The following is a 19,704-nucleotide window of genomic DNA, read 5'->3' as shown; positions in this document are numbered from 1 at the left end:
TTCCTGACATGACTCTGAATTTGCATTTCTTTCATTTTCAGTGTGTTTCTCACTTAAGATCCATTGCCATATTTGCTACTGAAATTCGTTTTTTAAGACAGCTTGTCTGTGTGTGTGTGTGTGTGTGTTATACTACATATTAAGTTTGGTACACACATGAATGTGGGTTTTTCTGGGGAGAGAGTACATGCATATAAAAGTACAGAAAGCTATTTTTTGTATTTCTGTAGAAATTTAGATACCTTGTTAAACATGCTACTAAGTCCAATTACAGAAGATGAGAAAACAAAATACTTTCCACACAGGGATGTAGAAATGTCTTTTGGTTATTCTGTTTGACATATGGAGGTGGTTTTCTAATAGTTTATGTTGATAATCTTGGTCCTCTAACGGCCATGCTACCATTCTGTACTTTTTTAGAAAAGAAATGAGGAGGCCAAGACAAAACCATGCAGAGAAATGACTTTCAGGCCCCACGTGGCCACTCTTTGAGTCAGATTTGCCCAGGAGTAGGCAAGGTACGAGGAACTTCTACCCTGTCTTCTCAGGGTTTTGTAAGAGAGAGGGGCCTGGTGATGTCTGCATCGTGATGTCCGCAGTGGTTTAACCAGGAAATACAGCAAAGGATACTCAATAGTTCCTAGATCCAGCATGCTTGAAGCCTGTTGAATAGAGGGTTGTTTTTTTTTTAAGATTTTATTTATTTACTTGAGAGAGAGAGAGAGAGCATGAGTGAGAAGAGGAACAGAGGCAGAGGGAGAAGCAGACTCCTCACTGAGCAGGGAGCCCAACGTAGGGCTCGATCCCAGGACCTGAGCCCAAGGCAGATGCTTCACCGACTGAGCCACCCAGACACCCCAAATATCAGTATTTTGAAAGAATTTAGCTCTATGTTTAACTTTTTTTTTTTTAAGATTTTATTTATTTATTTGACAGACAGAGATCACAAGTAGGCAGAGACACAGGCAGAGAGGAGGCAGAGAGAGAGGAGGAAGCAGGTTCCCTGCCGAGCAGAGAGCCCGATGTGGGGCTCGATCCCAGGACCCTGGGATCATGACCTGAGCCGAAGGCAGAGGCTTTAACCCATTGAGCCACACAGGCGCCCCTCTATGTTTAACTTTGAGTTTGGTCTCAGATTTGTTACACATAAAATTTAATTGAATCATACGTGGAAGCAGAGGTCAGTTCCTTTCAAGTTGAATTTTTATTTGAAACACATCAGATACAATCAATTCTCTTCTATTTTCTCTTGCTTCAGCTTAAAAATAGTAATAACAATAATAATAATAATAATAATAATAATAATAATAATAAATGGTGGTCCAATGGCACATGGTTCTCCCAAATTGGGATGACCATGCCACCCCTGGTAGGTAGGGTGATTCCAGGTGGTATATCTACATGTGGCCCATCCAGTCATCAAAGAAAACGGTATCACAGAAGACAAATGGGATTCCCATTTTAGTGCTTTTTCAGTCCTCCTGTTTATATCAGGAGAAAAGCTGGTGCACGAAGGTTTTTAATACCTCCCTAACTTTGCAAGCCCTGCTTACCAGGAAGAGTCAGGTCCCAGGATCAGAGCTTTGATTGGGTCACACTCTTTATTTTTTATGCATTTTTAAAAGATTTTATTTATTTGTCAGAGAGAGTGAAAGGGAGGGAGAACACAAGCCGGGGTAGTAGCAGGCAGAGAGAGCTTCCCACTGAGCAGGAAACCTGACACGGGGCTTGATTCCAGGACCCTGGGATCATGACCTAAGCTGAAGGCAGAGACCCAATCAATTGAGCCACCCAGGCATCCCTGGGTCCCACTCTTTAGCTAGAAGTTGTTTTTGTAGTTGCCTTCTGCTTATGGCAAATGATGATTATTTTCTATTAATAATAGTATTATACGATTTTTATTTTTATTTTATTATTTTTTCGGTAAGCTCTATGGCCAATGTGGGGCTTCAGCTCAGAATCCTGAGATCAGGAGTTGCATGCTCTACTGTCTGAGCCAGCCGGGGACCCATAAATTATTTTATTTATTTATTTATTATTTTTAAGTAGGCTCATTGTCCAGGGTAGTGCTTGAACTCACAGTCCTGAGATTAAGAGTTGCATGCTCTGCTGAGTGGGCCCACCAGATGCCCCTACATTTTTTATTTCGAATAAATATTTTAAAATATAAATCTATAAATTAGGGATGAGTATTAAATAGAATATAGCACTGATGGCATGTGGTCTGGCAAAAGTTGAAGGTGATAGATAAAAACAGCATTGTAAATCCTCATACTCCCTTATCTGTCTGAGTAATTAGTGACTTTGAGGAAATTATTTCATCTTTGAGCTTTTGTTGTCTTCATCTCAAAATGGCAATAACAGCCCAAGTATGTAAAATATGTAGTACAGTGCTTTAAAAAACAAATATAACTAAACTGTAGCTCCTCCCCAGCTAACTAAAACTCTTCCAGATGTCATCATTCATACCTGATTTCCTCCACAGATTAATCTCGAACCATCTCCCCACACAGTGCGGTATCAATAATTGGAAATCGCCGGGCCTCTCTACCTCTTTATAATTGATTTGCTTCCCTTTTGTCCTTGGATGATTTATAAAACACTTAAGTCTCCTGATACCTCTTGTGCTATGTAAGCTGTCTGACATCTGAAATCTGTAAGACTACAAATTATCAAAGCTGAAATTATCTTCTGATCATATTTTTCCTCTCAATAGTCACGGACTGGCTCCGGAATTTCTGGGACATCTGGGTATTGCGAGGTAGCCAAAGTAAAGGCATACCTTTCTCCATTTGCATCTTCATTAGCCCAGCCACCCCGGCATTAGGGAAGACACGTGGATCGCATTTACAATTTACACGGCCATATGCTACGATTCCATTTTTTAGTTCTATTTGTGGAATGAAGTTTTTACGGGAAACATTTTGCTACAGAGTTGTGAATGTACTTAGGGAGATGCATGTGGTTGATCATGACAGCTCTCCCCTACCATCCCCGCACACACTCGCCTCCTTACTCGAAGTGCCTCCTTTAGCATCTGGCCACATACATCCCTTTCTGGTACGATCACTCGTGAAACAACTGCTGGTCCACCTGTGTCTATTTGAATGATGGCACATCTGATTAAGTAGACATCCCTGTTAGAGTGTCATATGCTCCAATAAATTTCCCAGTGTCCATTTCAATATAATGCAATAAACTCACTTTCCTAGCAAACTCAGGAATCGCAAGCCAAGCCCCATGCAGACCCAAGAGTCTGTTAATTCCACATATGGCCAATTCCCTGAAGAAAGATGTTTAAATACAGTCTTTTTTTTTTTTTAAGTGGGTTAGCTAACAGAAAACTTAATTCATATGCTAAAGTGTGTCAGGCAGCTGAGTTCCAGCGTTTAGTTCATCATTATCTTGAATTGTGGGTTTAATCAAGTTCCTTCACTTAATGTGAATGTTTGTGCTCAAAACCTAGCATCCTGCTTTAAGGAAAATGCTCACCTTTTATTTCTTTTGGAGAATCCCCCGCGTTGTGAAATCTGAAGACAGCCAATGAAGTGAAGCTAATTTGGGTGGCGGAACACGAGGAAGAGTCAGGGAGACGCACAGAGTGTTGCTTTCATTAAAATAGCTTTGTCCAGGAAGACATTTTAGCTGTGCTTTTGCATCCGCTTCAGGGCTGTTTCCATTTTGCTTTGCTTACAGGAAAAGGGAATGTCATTAAAAGGAAAGCTCGGTTTTAGAAATAGAGATCTATAGAATCAAGTCAGTGGTTGGGCTGAGTGCTGTGTTAGTGGACTGAGTCGGTGTGTCTTCCCCAGGATGGGACAGCAGTTTGGTCTACCCTCTTGGATTCAAAGCCAGCGCATGCAATGGAGTTTCTTTGTTCGGAGGTGGGCAGCGGGTATAATAAAATGACACACCGTGTTTGTGTGACCCTGCCTTTTATAGCCCTGTAGTTGCTCATTCATTCATTTTTCAGATGTAAATTAAAAGAGGAGGTTGCAGATTAGATGTGGCTCATGTGGGCTCTGTGAAACGTAGTTCCCTCACTCTCAGAATTTACCGATCATGACAGAAATATAAATGAGCTCTAGGAGAATATTTGACTCTTAAGAGAATTCATTTCCGTCAAGAATAGGTCGCTGGCTCTGCTAGCAGATGCGGCCTATAAATTCATTTCCCTCTTGTTCTTAGAATTTGTTATTGTTATTTTAATTCAGTTTGCGATACAAAGGTTTTTAGCGTTATCCTCAAGTTATCTTTATAGGTTTTCAATTGGGAATAGGATTAATGTGAAGTAGATTCTCCCACTTATTAGAAGAAACGTCTCTTGAGAGTCTATACTGTGTCCAGCAACATCTGGCTACTTTGCAAGGAGGAATAATCCATTCAGCCCAATCTTTGGCTGTCGTTTTTTGTTTTGTTTTGTCTTTAAAGGTCAAATGAAGAGCATTTGACCTCTCTGGATGCTAGTAAGATTATTTACATAACAATGCAAACTTGACTTTCCAAACTGGCACTGTGCCACGGGACTTAGTATTAAGTTGAGCTGTTTAAAATTCATGCTGTTTACTGTTTATGTTCTATGAATGTTGATTCGGTGATGGGCAGCCCAATACCTCTAAGTTGAGACGCTCCTGCTAGAGAAGTGACCGCTCAGCAACTGAAGACTATGCAAACTTGAACAAGAGAAGACACAGAACTTTGGCAACTGCTTTTGAAGAAACGCTCACTGACGTGGCTGTCGGTAGGAATCTGGGGATTTCCTAGCAGGGATGAGACTCTGTGGGTGATGAGAGCCCCGCCCTGAATGTGGGATTTACACTCCTCACCTTAAAAGAGCCTCATGCAGCAGTAAAAATCGCCACCTCTATCTGCCGAGAACATGAACACTGACTGTATCTTATAACATTATTTCATTAAGAGATCGTTTCTCGCTGCTTGTTGGAGAACAAGCCTCCCCTGGCAGATTAAATCGGGCAAATAGAATATGCAAATCAGAGGGCACAGTCAAAGGCCGGAAGGAGCCAGAGCCTTGGAAGAGAACTAAGAAGGTCCTGCTGGACCTTCATACTGACTTGCCAAAATGAACATTACGACCCAGTGGAGTCAAATGTGGCCCCCAGAAAAATCTCTAAAACAGAGGGTCACTATTGCTTCTCGGCCTTTTGGCTAAGATCAAGTGTAGTATCTGTTCTTATCAGTTTAATATCTGATACGTCCTCTATCTGAGGACAATATATTAAATGGATTTTTGGAGCAGGGAGATGGAATAGGAACTTGCTCCGTCCACTCCACGCATCGACCTGGTATTGCAGTACTTCCAGGAACGGTGCACCCCCTCGGGGGTAAAAAAAAAAAAAAAAAGGGTCACAGATATCCAGCCTTGACTCCCAAGTCTAACCATACTGTAATTAAGAAAATGGGCTTTCGTTTGCCTATTATAACATTTTTAAAGGCCAACTAAGAGCACAATGAAGCCCCATGATCTTTTGATTTTATTCTACCGTCTTGCCTAGAAAATGACAGATCCTTCTAAGGACTTCTCCGAGAGCTTTGAGAAAATCTGCAGTATCTATTTTGAATTAAGGTATCTTTTCAGACACTGTGGTTTCCACAAAAGGATGCACAAAGAACATCCCCAAACAATAGGAATCTAAGAAAATAACCAAGTGCTAACACCGACTTGTAATGTCTGGATTAGGAGACGCAATTCCAAGGAGGAAGGTGTCCTGGGTCTCTCACTATTATTTGCCCCCTATTTCTCCTGTGTCTCCAGCCCAGCTGCCCACTCATGCGTCAGCATCAGATAGGACAGAAACTCTTAGGCCAGAATAGGAACTGTGGTTTCCTCAAGCCCATTTTTTTCCAGTATGTGGAACTTGGCCCTCACAGATTTTGATTCCTTCTCTGTGCTTTTAAAGCACATGGTTCATATACCTCTGGGTTAGCAAGGACATCTTGTTTTTGTGTTCATCTCCCTCCTAGACGGTGGGCATGTCAAGGGCAGGACTTCTGTCTTTGGGTCTCTCCAGTACACACCAGATTGCTTGGCCCTGGCTCCTTCCTTCACTTAATCTCTGAATCATATATTCATTCCCCATTGAACACTCTTAATAAATGTTCATTAAATAAAGGGGTGGGTGAATGGTACCTTTGTTTTAGAGCTAACTTGTGAAATTTTGGAGCAAATTTCAAGGTGGATGGTTGAAAAACTCCCTATCCACTGCCGGGACAGCTAAGCATGTGAGAAGAACATTATTACCATCTTGAAACTATTTGGTAGTTCTCCCTTGTTCTTTGAGTTGAGTCTGAAACCCTTCATGTATTCTATAAGATTTATAAGTCACTGTCTATGCGTCCAGCTCATTTCTTTGCCTTGTCCCCTTATCTCCATGTTCCAACCACACCAGCCTTCTCATACCATCTCACTGCCTCTATTCCTTCCCTGCAAGGCCTTTGCACATGCTATTTCAGGGACCTAAACAACCTTTCTCCCATTCTTCACCTGGTCCACTTCTACACATCCTCTAGATCTTAGCCCACACATTCCTTCCTTGAAGAAGGGTTCTTTGACCTCTACTCTCCACCTGCCTAGGCATAATCTAGCTCTCCCGTATGCTCACCTCTCTACACTCCAGGCCTTCAGAACACACGTTGCAACTTCTCATTTTAGGTTTATTTTTTATGATTAAGTGATGTATCCGTACTCTGTTGCCACCTAACGCTGTGGAATAAAACACCACAAAATCTCAGTGGCACTTTGCAGTGAGGGTTTATGGCTCATATTTGGAGTCAGCAGCAGGTTGGCAAGACAACTGCTGTTCTTGGGTGTAGATGGTGGAGTTCCCCATATATCTGGGGATAAGCTGGCTGGCTGCTGACCTTAGACTGAGGCAACTGCTCCACCTGTCTCTCATCCTCCAGAAAGCTGGCTCAGGTGCACTCTCATGGTAGTGGCAGATGTGCACAAGGACAAGTGAAAGGCTCTGGAGGGGGCTCAGGAACACCATTACTTTTGGCTTATTCTAGTGGCCAAAGTAAGTCACACAGACAAGTCCAGAATCGGAGTGGGAGAGCACTGCAAAGTTACAAACAAGGACATGTGGACAAGGAGCTGTAAAGATTGGGGACTTCTTTGCATGCCACCACAACGTGCCTCAGGGACCGATGGAAGGCAATGCTGGTATCTCTTTTTAGTCACCACTATCTCCCTAGTACTTAGCAAGATGCTTGACATATGGTAGTTGATAAATATTTCTTGAATGAAAGCAAGACTGAATATGAAAAGACGTCGTTCTGTCGCTGTTGTCTCAAAGAGCTAGAGAGATGTTCACTTTTGGAGGAGGGGCCTGCCTTATGGAAAGTAAAAGAAAATCAGAGTTGTCATCTATTCTCATTCTTCAAATTTCTAAATCCCCCCAAATAACAGCTGTTTGCATCTTAGGGTTAGCTTTTCTTTCTCATGAGATACATTTCTCTCTCCGTCCTTGTTGCCAGTAAGGGTGTTTGAAAATAATAAATAAAGAGTGTTAAACATGAGTTGTATGGAGAAAGGGGGCAAAAACTTACTATTTTGGATATGAGGGAAAAATAGAGTAGCTTTCATGAGTTTGGATAGTGGCGTGTGAACACTTTCTCATGTGCCATAGACTCTTATAAAACAGGCTCTGAAGGGCCAAAAGGAGGTTGATGGTGCATTCAAATAGCTGGGTTCCTAATAACTGGGAAAATAAGTCAAATATTTTCATTAATTCTGTAGCATTAAATCCGAGAAAGGTCCTAAGTGTATGAGACACAAACAGAAAGGAACAGAAAAGGACACCTAGGTGGCTTAGTCAGTAGAGGTTCTACCTTTGGCTCAGGTCATGATCTTGGGGCGCTGGGGTCAAGGCTCACATCAGGCTCCCTGCTCAGCAGGGACTCTGCTTCTCCTTCTGCCCCTCCATGAACCTCCCCCCCCACCCCACCAAATAAATAAAATTAAAAAAAAAAAAAAGACTTGACCTGGAAAGGAAAGATAGATTAGCATTGTCAAGTATGTGGAACCTTAAATGGGTTTCATATTTGGGGAGTGGTAAAGGCGTTGGGGGATACAGATTCAAATGCTGCTAGGAAATTCTGTAAGAGTATGACGATCATTTAACTGAACCATGTAATTGGGTATCTTTAATAAAGAAATGTATTCTTTGATTCTCTTCATTTTCTCTAAGGGTGACATTTAAAATGCTTGACAACAGGGAGTAGCCACAGTAATGGAGGAAATTTCTAGAGTCCTTGATTGTGCCAGATATTGGTCCTCTGGCAGCTAAACTGTGGAAAGTTCTGGGAAATTTCCGAAGCTCGGAATGGGGTAACCTGGGCAGCAACTAGTCAGGGAGTGGGCACTCTCTGATTCAGGGCAGTGGTTATTTACCAACCGAAAATTTTTTCTACTTTCTAATATTTATCCAGCCAGTAGTTGGTAATGGTTGTGCATCTCTGTGAATATACTGAAAACCATTGAATTCTACATGTTTAAAAGTGCATTTTGGGGCTCCTGGGTGGCTCAGTTCGTTAAGCATCTGACTCTTGGTTTCAGCTCAGATCATGATCTCAGGGTCATCGGATTGAGTTCCATGTTGGGCTTTGTGCTCAGCAGGGAGTCTGCTTGAAGATTCTCTCCCTCCCCCGCCCCAACTCATGTGCATGCTCTCTCTCTCAAATAAATAAGTAAATTTTTTTTTTAAAGTGCATTTTAGGTTGTGTGAGTTATATCTCAATAAAGCTTATAAAAATCTCTAAATACAGACTTACTTGCGCAATGACATGATTGAAAGCCGTAGTTTGGAGAAAAATAGCTGAGCTAGAGCATGCAGACTGATTTGGAGTTGAGTCATATTGCTAAGTTATAGTTACCAAAATACAAAGAGAAAGGCCTGGAAGATGCTGCTAGCAGTAAAAGTGGAGAGAAGGGCCTAAATGACTAGAAAAGGAGCTGAGGGAGGAGGGCGCTGAAAATGACCCCAACGTTTCTAGACTGGAAACTCTGATTTCATTTGCAGAAATTTGCACGCTGCAATGAAAGCTGGTCGTTGGTGGAATGTGACAAGCTCAGTTTTAGACATGCTTTATGGTGATGGCAAGACTGATGAGAGTGTCTGGTAGTTACATGAGAAACCATTAACTGGAGCACCAGTGAGGGGCATGGCTAGAGATGGCGATCACCCCACATCTGCTTGGAGGGGAGAGTCTGAGCTCATGAGGCAATCATGCAGGACAACTGAGGAGGATTGGGAGAGATAGGCGGGAGCTTGCTCCTCCTGCCGTGGCTTGTCACCAGGGGAAATCTCTACCACGGTAGCCTATCCCTTGACACCCTGTGGACTCAGAATCAGGGATGACTTGCCCCAGCCTGTGCCTGAGAACTTCCTTCTTCACCCATCAGCTTGGGACGACGCCAAACGAACTGCCTTCTTTGTCATTAGGTCTCTGAGGCATATTAGATTAACTATTTCTCTACTCCTTATGGGCAGCTCCTATAACATATTCTAGCTAACAGAGAGTAAAGGAATGATGCTATTTTAGCCTCTCAAAGATCCTCACATATAACAGTGGCAGGCATTTGGAATTCATTTAATTTAAGCATGTTCTCCAAATTTTACTACATCTATTTTCATGCATCTATTTAATATATTTTTTCTTTCCTCTCCAGGAGATTGACCATAGGCAAGCACTCCTGGGAGGATTTAAAACCTTCTTCTTCTTCTTCTTCTTTTCTAAACTCTCTTGGATTGCCAAATCCCTAATCTCCACTGATTATTTTTCCTTTCTATAGAGAATTTAATATAGTTTAAAGACATTTGGAGAACAAATGAGTAAAGGTTTGGAAAGATACTTTGAATATTTAAGACAGGATGACACAGAAATTTATTGGGCTCCAAAATATCTTATCAGACAGCAAAGAGGTTTTTGAAGCATCACATGAATGATGCGATGTGAATCTCAGCTAGGAATTCCCCACTAATAATGTCAGGGATGTTGATGCCAAATGACTTAGGTTGTTAGAATACCTAGGCTGGGAGGGAGGCAGCCCATGAATGCAATTAAAGAGTCAGACAGACACCCCAGGGGGGCTTTCCTTGCCGGAGTTATATTTGCCATTGGAGAAGGCTGGATTTTTTGCTTGTTCTATGTGTGAGATTTAATCCGGAAATAGTTTTCAAGTATTTCTTTTCTCAGCAAATTTTAAACGCAGACTAACCAAAGTATCTACTGCCTTCCATCTATTTCTCAACAGTAAGTTATTGGGTCTAAAAGCAATGCGGCTGATCTCATAAACAATAAGGTGAGACCCAGTGTAATGGAACAGACTTTGGTTACCCACATAGGAAGGGTCCACCGTGGTAACGGCTCAGAGTTTCGAATTCCAGCCAAGAAGGGACTCCAGGATAACTTGACTGAAGGGGTGTAGTGCAGGGAGAAAGGCTCAAAGGATTTTGGTTCAAGATCTCATCTGATAGTTCAGTAGAAGTGAGGCTCTGGGGCAACATGTTTCTGGAAATCTATCTCTCTGTGCTCTCTCTGCACTTTCCTTCCTAGTCAGTATTCAATCCAGACAAATCTAGCTTCTCTCCCTCTCCACCATTTAGTGAAGTTGCTTCTCTCATGGTCACTAGTCATCTCCAGAGCCAAAAGACATGTCCGTCTCTTTCATTGAAAACCCCATCTATTTCCTTGTCTCCTTTTTAGAAAAGATTTATTTGTTTGAAAGGGAGAGAGAGAGCAAGAGAGAGCAGGTGCAGAGAGAGGGGCAGAGGGGGAGGAGAGAGAGAGAGAATCCCAGGCAGACTCCCCCTGAGCGTGGAGCACAAAGCGGGACTCTGTCTCATGACCCATGAGATCGCGAGCGGATCATGGCCGAAGCCAAGAGTCAGATGCTCAACTGACACAAATCCCAGACATTGTATCATTTTGCCCCTAGATGTTTCAATCTACATCTTTAAAAGACAAAGACTCTTTTAAAGTTGAACCCTAAGACCATGAACACATCTGAAAACTAATAATTTTTATTATCACCAAATATCTGAAAAGTGTATTTCTGAATGTCTCATAAATATCATGATTTTTTGTAGTCAGGTTAACTCAGTGAGGCCCACACATTACAACTGATTGATTGATTTGTCTATAGGATTCTCCTTCTCTTGATATCTCACCCACTCACTTGCTTTTCTCTCTCCTTGCAATTTATCTGAAGAACGTGCATTGTTTGCTCTGTAGAGTTATAGTCTGGATTTTGCTGATTGTACCCCTGTGGTTAATTTAACATATTCCTAAGCTAAGATGGCCTCAGAGGTGGTATCCTACTCTTCCATCAGAAGTCATGTGTTTGGTGGGGTGTCTTTTTTGGGATGTCAGTAGACGTTGTGCTTTATATCTAAATGTATTAATTATTAGAGGTTGTAAAATAGGAATATTCCACTTCTATCAGTTCTTCATTTATTCACAGGAATACTTCCACAAAGGAGAAACTATTTTTTGTCTATTTTTTAGGTTACCTAGTGGTAAAGTTTGTACAGGCATAGATCATGTCTCAGTCCTGTTTGCAGTGTTGCTGTGGCCTCTCTCTGCACAGAATGAAATCTGTGAACGAAACATACCCTGTTGTCTGGACCCCCCATCACTCTTTTAATTAGGTTCCATCATACATTCTACCTTTATATTGAAATTTAAAATTAAATTAAATAAAACCCTTGAAGTGTATTGAAATTTATTGGAAAAGTGAAGTCCTTTCTTTATTTTTTTTTTAAGATTTTATTTATTTATTTGACAGACAGAAATCACAAGTAGGCAGAGAGGCAGGCAGAGAGGGGGAAGCAGGCTCCCTGCTGAGCAGAGAGCCCAATGGGGGGCACGATCCCAGGACCCCAAGATCATGACCAGAGTCGAAGGCAGAGGCTTTAACCCACTGAGCCATCCAGGCGCCCCCTTTCTTTTTTAAAAAAATTATTTTTATTAACATCTAATGTGTTATTTGCCCCAGGGGTACAGGTCAATGTGAATCATCAGGCTTACCTATTTCCCAGCACTCACCATAGCACATACCCTCCCCAATGTCCATAACCCAGCCATTCTATCCCTCCCCCTACCCCCCAGCAACCCTCAGTTTGTTTCCTGAGATTAAGAGTCTCTTGGGGCGCCTGGGTGGCTCAGTGGTTTAAAGCCTCTGCCTTCAGCTCAGGTCATGATCTCAGGGTCCTGGGATCGAGCCCCACATCGGGCTCTCTGCTCGGCAGGGAGCCTGCTTCCCCCCTCTCTCTGCCCCTCTGCCTGCTTGTGGCCTCTCTCTCTCTCTGTCAAATAAATAAAAAATATGTTAAAAAAAAAAAAAAGAGTCTCTTATGGTTTGTCTCCCTCCCAATCAAAATGTTTCATTTTTCCCCTCCCCACCCCACACAACTCCCCACCCTGCCTCTCAAATTCCTCGTATCAGAGAGATCATAAATAATTGTCTTTCTCTGATTGACTTATTTCACTCAGCATAATATCCTCTAGTTCCATCCATGTTGTTGCAAACGGCAATATTTCATTTCTTTTGATGGCTGTGTAGTATTCCATTGTATATATATGCCACCTCTTCCTTATCCATTCATCTACTGATGGACATCTAGGTTCTTTCCATAGTTTGGCTATTGTGGACATTGCTGCTATAAACATTCAGGTGCACGTGCCCCTTTGGATCACTACATTTGTATTTTTTTTTTTTTAAGATTTTATTTATTTATTTGACATAGAGAAATCACAAGTAGATGGAGAGGCAGGCAGAGAGAGAGAGTGAAGCAGGCTCCCTGCTGAGCAGAGAGCCCGATGTGGGCCTCCATCCCAGGACCCTGAGATCATGACCTGAGCCGAAGGCAGCGGATTAACCCACTGAGCCACCCAGACACCCCACTACATTTGTATCTTTAGGGTAAATACCCAGTAGTGCAATTTCTGGGTCATAGGGTAGCTCAATTTTCAACTTTTTGAGGAGACTCCATGCTGTTTTCCAGAGTGGTTGCACCAGCCAGCATTCCCACCAACAGTGTAGGAGGGCTCCCCAGAAAGGTGAAGTCCTTTCTTGACCCTGAATTTTTGCACTTGCTGCTCTCGCTGCCTGGTCATCTTTCCCCCACTTTCTACCTAATTGGCCCCTTTTTGACCTTCCTGCAGAAATGTCCTCACCTCGTCAAGGCTGTCTCTGACTACTTTACTTCCTGGGCCTCCTCTCCCTCATCACGGCTCCTGTTTAATTCCTTGGTAACACCCACCACAAGCTGTAACTATCTTCTTTATTTATTAACCATTTTATGCCCAGCACGCTAACTCTATGAAAGCAAGGATTTTTTTCTGTTCCATACGCTACTGAATCCCAAGGCACAGCACCATTTCTGGTACAAGTGGATGCTTTTCTTTTTTGGAACAAACACCACAAACTTGCTGACCCTGCATATCCTCATGTCTGTAAGTGGGATGTGGGGTGAATGAGGTGATGACAGGATTTCTTCCCGTTTTTTAATGTTCTCTGAGGACACAGAGACCAAAACAAAGATTATCCAGTGCGATGCTTTCTGGACCCTTTCTGTCGTGGTGCCTGGTGCAAGTGATGTCTGTGAGGGGGCAGGTCAGCAAGGCTGTTGGGAGGCTCCCAACCTGGGAGTCCGGCCTGGCCCATCTCCTGAAAGTAGAGCTGTGTTGGTGACTGAGCAGAGGGCCACAGGAGTTGAGTGAGTGAGAGCATTTTTGGACTCTTGGGGGTGGGACCATGGGATAGGCTTACAGAGTTAGGGCAGGAAATTCTTTTGGGTGTACACTTTGAGGGCTCCCTGACTTTTATGACCCTTAAGGAATTAGGGGTTTGGGACTTCCTGCAACCCCACAGGTTTGAAATCTCCTTTTCCTCTGAAAAGTCACTTTCTTCTTCAGGAAATCCCACCAATTGAGCATTATTTAAAAGCATTCTTTTTCTACAATGCAAATGCTTTGTGCTTGGTTGAGAAGGTTATGAGTGTTTTTCACCTTCATGTGAATGAGCTTAAGTAGAAGGCTTTCTTCCTAAAATCTGAGGTATCAACATTGTGTTTAGGTTAAGAGACTTAAGAGAGAAGGGAACAGTTTGGGAGTTAAGACCCTTGTTGGGGCTGGAGGAGGACAAGCCTGACTTAGCACAGAGCAGGGGGAGCTTGGACACCCAAGGAGGAGAGACAGGGGCGTAGGTCAGCCAGTCCCAAAGTTTCAGTCCGTTTCCTGAATGCTGAGGTCCTAAAATTTTACCCAGACACGACCCAGAATATTATCCTGAATGTGTAGAAATTCACTGAGATCAGCAGCTGTACACAGAGGGACTGGACTGCCCCTGCCAACAGAAGGCAGTGCTGGGGAGGCTGGAACGTGTCACCCGCACACAGATGCATCTGCTCAGGCAAACGGCCACCTCTGCCTTCCCGAAAACTGTCCCAGGCCTGCTGCCTCCTCGTGGCCCAGAGATCAGATGGGAAGAGATTAGCCTCTAGGGCAGACAAAGCCCAGGAAGGAAGGGAATCCAAGGTCTTGCCCAATTGGAAAGCAGGTTTTCCTCCTCCTCCCAGACCTGCTCTCTGATCCTGATAAACCCAGCTGCCACCTCCTGCTCCCACCTCTTGAGAGGGACTTACTCTGTGTTGAAGCAGAGTTTGGAGAAGCCCTTCAAGAGGGATCACATTGGGGCAGCCACAGTACAGGAGGATTTGCAGGCATTCCCAGCTGTACACTTGGTCAACGACGGTGCGTGCTGATCTTGAGGCTGTTTTCCAATGACACTGGAAATGCACGTGGGGCTCTATTTCCCTCTGGTGTGTTGAGATGACACGACGACACGCTGAGGTGCTCTTTGCATTTCTCAGGTGTTTGGTCTTGGGTACAGCACTCTCTTAGCTTTCTTGATAGTACAGATTCCCAGTCTGATTTCTGACTAGACTAAGAGGTCAGGAAAAATCACAAAATATTTAAATTCTAGACTTTCATGGAATCTTAGATTGGAAGAAAACGAACTGGACTTCCCTTCATGGTATGAAACTGTTCTCTACATACTACTGGCCTTCAGTGTGTCCCACCAGCCTTTCACCCATGCTGGAACAATTTCAGATGTCGGGATCACAGACGCTGTATTCTTGCATCGACAGACAGCTTTATAGTCCTCCCTTCATTAAGGTAAAATTTAATTATGAGTTATTATTAGTCTTCATCTCCCCTCCACAATCACACAGAGAAACTTGGATGACTCTTGAAATCAGTGCCGTGAGTTGGTATGCATGCCGGAAGGCTTCTCCTTACTAGTCTGTAAATTCTCCAGCTCTTGCAACTTTAACTGCTGAAGAAGAAAAGACAAAGAAACATCAGAACCCTCTGCCTCTCCAAGACTATCCAAAGCTAATCTCATGGTTTGGGTCCTTGGCCTTTTCCCTTCCTCCCTTTTCCGGAACTTTACTGCATCTTTTTTCTCTCTCTCCAGGGTTTCTCTTAGCCGCAGACTACTAATCTCCCCTCCTGCCCTCTAGTCAATGTTGCTTCCCTGTTCTGAGAATCTCTCGCGTCTCCTGATTTCCTGTCATCGTCAAATATGGCAAGAGTCACGTATGGTTACTGCCCATCCTCCTGCCCCGTTCTTCCTCATTCCCTGTGGTAATCTACATTCTGTCTCCTTAGCTTTGTAGACATTTCTCTTTGAAGGACATTCATGTCTTTGAAATGTTCTTTTTATCAGTTTTCAGGCTTCTGCCCCCTCTCTCGCTCATAATACAGATGCTGCCTCTTCTGTCTCGACAACACCTCCCTTCGACTCCCAGACGCAGAGTTGCTCTGGTTATCTTCCTATTTCTCCTCTTTTATTCATTCCCCTGGATGAAAAGACCTTCTTATTTAACATAATATACTCAGATCTTTTTTCTCTGTTCTCTCTTTCCTGGCAACCTTACCCGATTTCATGGTTTTATTAATTGTTCTAATAGGGATCATCCCAAGCGTTCATTTCCATCTCAACCCTGATGTATCTCTGTAGCTCCATGTCAAGCTTCTTGCTGAATGCCTCCCCTTGAATACCCAGTTGCCACCTCAGACTTATGGTATGTCACACATAGTTCCCTATTTTTGTTGAGGACATTGCCTGAAACCCCATTCAGCCACGTTCTAGATCTATAAGTCATATTTAAGTTCTCTCTCCCACCACAGTTTCTGTCTACTCTCTTCCACAGAATCTCTTCCATCTGACCCTTCCCCTCCATTTGCACTGCCCAACTTAGTTCAGACCTTTGTTGACTTTTGCTGGGCTACTGGGATAGTCTAATTGGCATGCTCTGTTTCCACTTTCAACCTTCTACCTTCACTATTGCCTGACTGTCATGGAGTGTACCTTCTGTGGTGGTTAAGTATTGAAGTCACTGTTTGGGATGCCTGGGTGGCTCATTTGGCCAAGTCTTTGGCTTGGACCATGATGTTGGTGTCCTGGGTGGTACTCCCTGCTGACCTTCCTTCCCACTTGTGCTCTCTATCTCTCTCTCTCTCAAATAAGTAAGTAAAAAAATCTTAAGGGCTCCTGGGTGGCTCAGTGGTTAAGCGCCTGCCTTCAGCTCAGGTCATGATCCTGGGTTCCTGGGATCATGCCCTGAATCAGGCTCCCTGCGGCAGGAAGCCTGCTTCTCCTTCTCCCACTCACCCTGCTTATGTTCCCTCTCTTGTTGTGTCTGTCTCTGTCAAATAAAGAAATAAAATCTTTTTTTTTTAAAGATTTTATTTCTTTATTTGACAGAGAGAGATCACAAGCAGGCAGAGAGGCAGGCAGAGAGAGAGAGAGGAGGAAGCAGGTTCCCCTCCGAGCAGAGAGCTCGATGCGGGACTCGATCCCAGGACCCCGAGATCATGACCTGAGCCAAAGGCAGTGGCTTAACCCACTGAGCCACCCAGGTGCCCTAAAGAAATAAAATCTTTTTTTTTTTTAAGATTTTATTTATTTATTTGACAGAGAACACAAGTAGGCAGAGAGGCAGGCAGAGAGAGAGAGAGAGAGAGAGAAGCAGGCTCTGCACTGAGCAGAGAGCCCGATGCCAGGCTTGATCCCAGGACCCTGGGATCATGACCTGGGCTGAAGGCAGAGGCTTTAACCCACTGAGCCACCCAGGTGCCCCAAGAAATAAAATCTTAAAAAAAAAAAAAAACTTAGAAAAAAAGTCACTGTTTAAGAAAAAATTCCATATAGTCACCATTAGTCTTGAAAATGCCTCATATTGTCCATAAAGCAGAATCTCAGCCATACGGCTTCTTAATAAGTTCAACACTGCCAGTTTTTCCTCCAGTCTTGGAACAGATCACTTTCTTTTGGTTGAACACCAGATGAAGTCATCTGCTTGCTTTTAGGGGCCATCTAGTATGAAAAATATGTTTCTTTAAACGCCAATATCACGCTCACCGTTCGTCTATTTGAATTTATGTAAGTTACTCACGAGTGTGGTACAGATCCACTGGAAAGTCTCAAAGCACAGCTCTGATCTTATTATTTCTGTGCTGAGAAGACTTTAGTGGCTCTCCATTGCTTATCTGAAGTTTCATTTCTTTAGCTTGTCACTCAGAACTGTCCATGATCTGGCTTCGACTCACTTCCCTAAACCAGGTTCCACTCTAAAATAGAACACCCGCTATTCTCAACACACACCTGGCGCATTCCAGCCTCCATCCATACTTTCACAGTGGTCCCCCTCTCTGGGGTGCCTTCCTCTTACCCCCTATCTTTGCTGGATTCAGCCATTCTTCAGATATCAACTCACATGCTGCCTATCCTAAGATCCCTTCACAGTCCCCCTGCAGTTCAGTCCCACCAAAATCCTATTTTCTCCTCTGAACTGTAGTAGATCTTTATTTCTGTTGCTCTCACGGTAAGTTTTATTTTCTATCTAGAACTGACATTTTCTTTGTGTTTTATGAGATGATACACACCTTATGGACGGGTTAGTGTTTAGGTCTCCTTTATATTTTTATATTCACCACCATCGGCATCTTAAAGCACACACGCTCATTTCTCGGATGGTTTTTTGAATGATTTTTTTTTTTTAAAGATTTTATTTATTTATTTGAAAGAGAGACAGTGAGAGAGAACATGAGTGAGGAGAAGGTCAGAGGGAGAAGCAGACTTCCCATGGAGCTGGGAGCCCGATGTGGGACTCGATCCCGGGACTCCAGGATCATGACCTGAGCCGAAGGCAGTCGTCCAACCAACTGAGCCACCCAGGCGCCCCTTTTTGAATGATTTTTAAAGATTTAATTTTTTAATTTTAATTTTTTGGGGGAAGAGATTGATTGATTTGAGAGAGAGAGTGTACCACATAGGGGCTAGACGCGGTCGGTGGGGGAGGGGCGGGCCGAAGGCAGCAGAGGGAGAGAGAGAATCTTCAGCAGATTCCCTGTTGAGTGTGGAGCCTGACTTGGGGCTCCATCTCACAACCCCAAGACCACAATCTGAGCCGAAATCAAGAGTCAGACACTCAGCTGACTGAACCACCCAGGCTCCCCTAAAGATTTTATTTTTAAGTAATCTCTACACCCAGCATGGGGCGGAGCTTCACCAACTGAGTCACCCAGGTGCCCCAGTTCTCCGTAGGTTTTAATGAGTAAATAAGAAAAATTAATGTGGGGTACCTGGGTGGCTCAGTGGGTTAAAGCCTCTGCCTTCAGCTCGGGTCATGATCCCAGGGTCCTGGGATCGAGCCCTTCGTCAGGCTCTCTGCTTAGCAGGGAACCTGCTTCCTCCTCTTTCTCTGCTTGCTTCTCTGCCTACTTGTGATCTCTTTCTGTCAAATAAATAAATAAAATCTTATAAAAAAAAAAAAAAGGAAAGAAAGAAAAGAAAAAGAAATGTGGCTTCTTAACCTCTCCCCACACAGCAGAGTTTCTCCCAACGTGCTCTAGTTTGGCAGTGACCCAGAACTTTGGAACCAGGGCTCCCCCAAAGCAGCAAACTCTTTATCCCAGTAGTGCCTCCATCAGGCAATGAATGAACTCACTAGGAAGACAGCTGGGCTAGAAGATAAATGCAAATGGTCAAGCTCTTTGCTCCTTCTTAAAGAGCAAAACAAACATCCTATTTGATTAAAAAAAAAAAAAGACCTTGAAAATTAACAATACAATGGCTTTTTCATAGAAGGCTCTAGGAAATGCCAAGTCTGTCACTGGGGATGGAGGCATTTTGTTCCCAACGTGTAGAAAGAGACTGATGAGGCCTCCTAAGCAATGCAGCAGACCCGTTTTAAGGATCAGAACCTTTTTCAGTGTATTTCAAGTACAGTGGGACTTGAAGCTTTATGGAGAGAAAACCCCTCCCCTCCCGCTTCCCTAGACAGGGATGCTTTTACCGCAAGGAAACTCGAAGCTGACAGGAGCTCTGATTCCAGGAGTCCACGGGATGTAACAGTTGGTTAAATCTTTTCTGATTCATATTCCAAACCCCAGAAACACAAACCCAGCTCTGTTCAGGTGAGCAGTGTGATTTTTAAGGAACGTATGGGAGTTGAGGAGGTTGGGAAATGTAATACTTAAAAGAATGGTCTGCGGTTGGGGAGGATGGGAAATTGAAGCCTATTTTATATCTCTTTCAAGGGATGGGGCATCTTCGTCTTTCTTACCGACGTGCAGAAAACATAATCTGCCCCAGCGACAGAGAGGGAGTTT

The 19,704-nt window shown here is 43.4% G+C and overlaps 1 protein-coding gene across 3 annotated transcripts in view; it reads left to right on the top strand.

The window, feature by feature from the left end:
* Positions 1–19,704, top strand: part of MCC (MCC regulator of WNT signaling pathway) — a 435,968-nt gene that overhangs the window by 143,608 nt on the left and 272,656 nt on the right. The gene's annotated exons all lie outside the window — the stretch shown is intronic.

This window comes from Mustela nivalis, assembly GCF_964662115.1.
Source record: "Mustela nivalis genome assembly, chromosome: 3".
NCBI lineage: Eukaryota > Metazoa > Chordata > Mammalia > Carnivora > Mustelidae > Mustela > Mustela nivalis.
The sequence above is the reverse complement of the archived record's forward strand: the minus strand, read 5'-3'. Positions and strand labels throughout refer to the sequence as shown.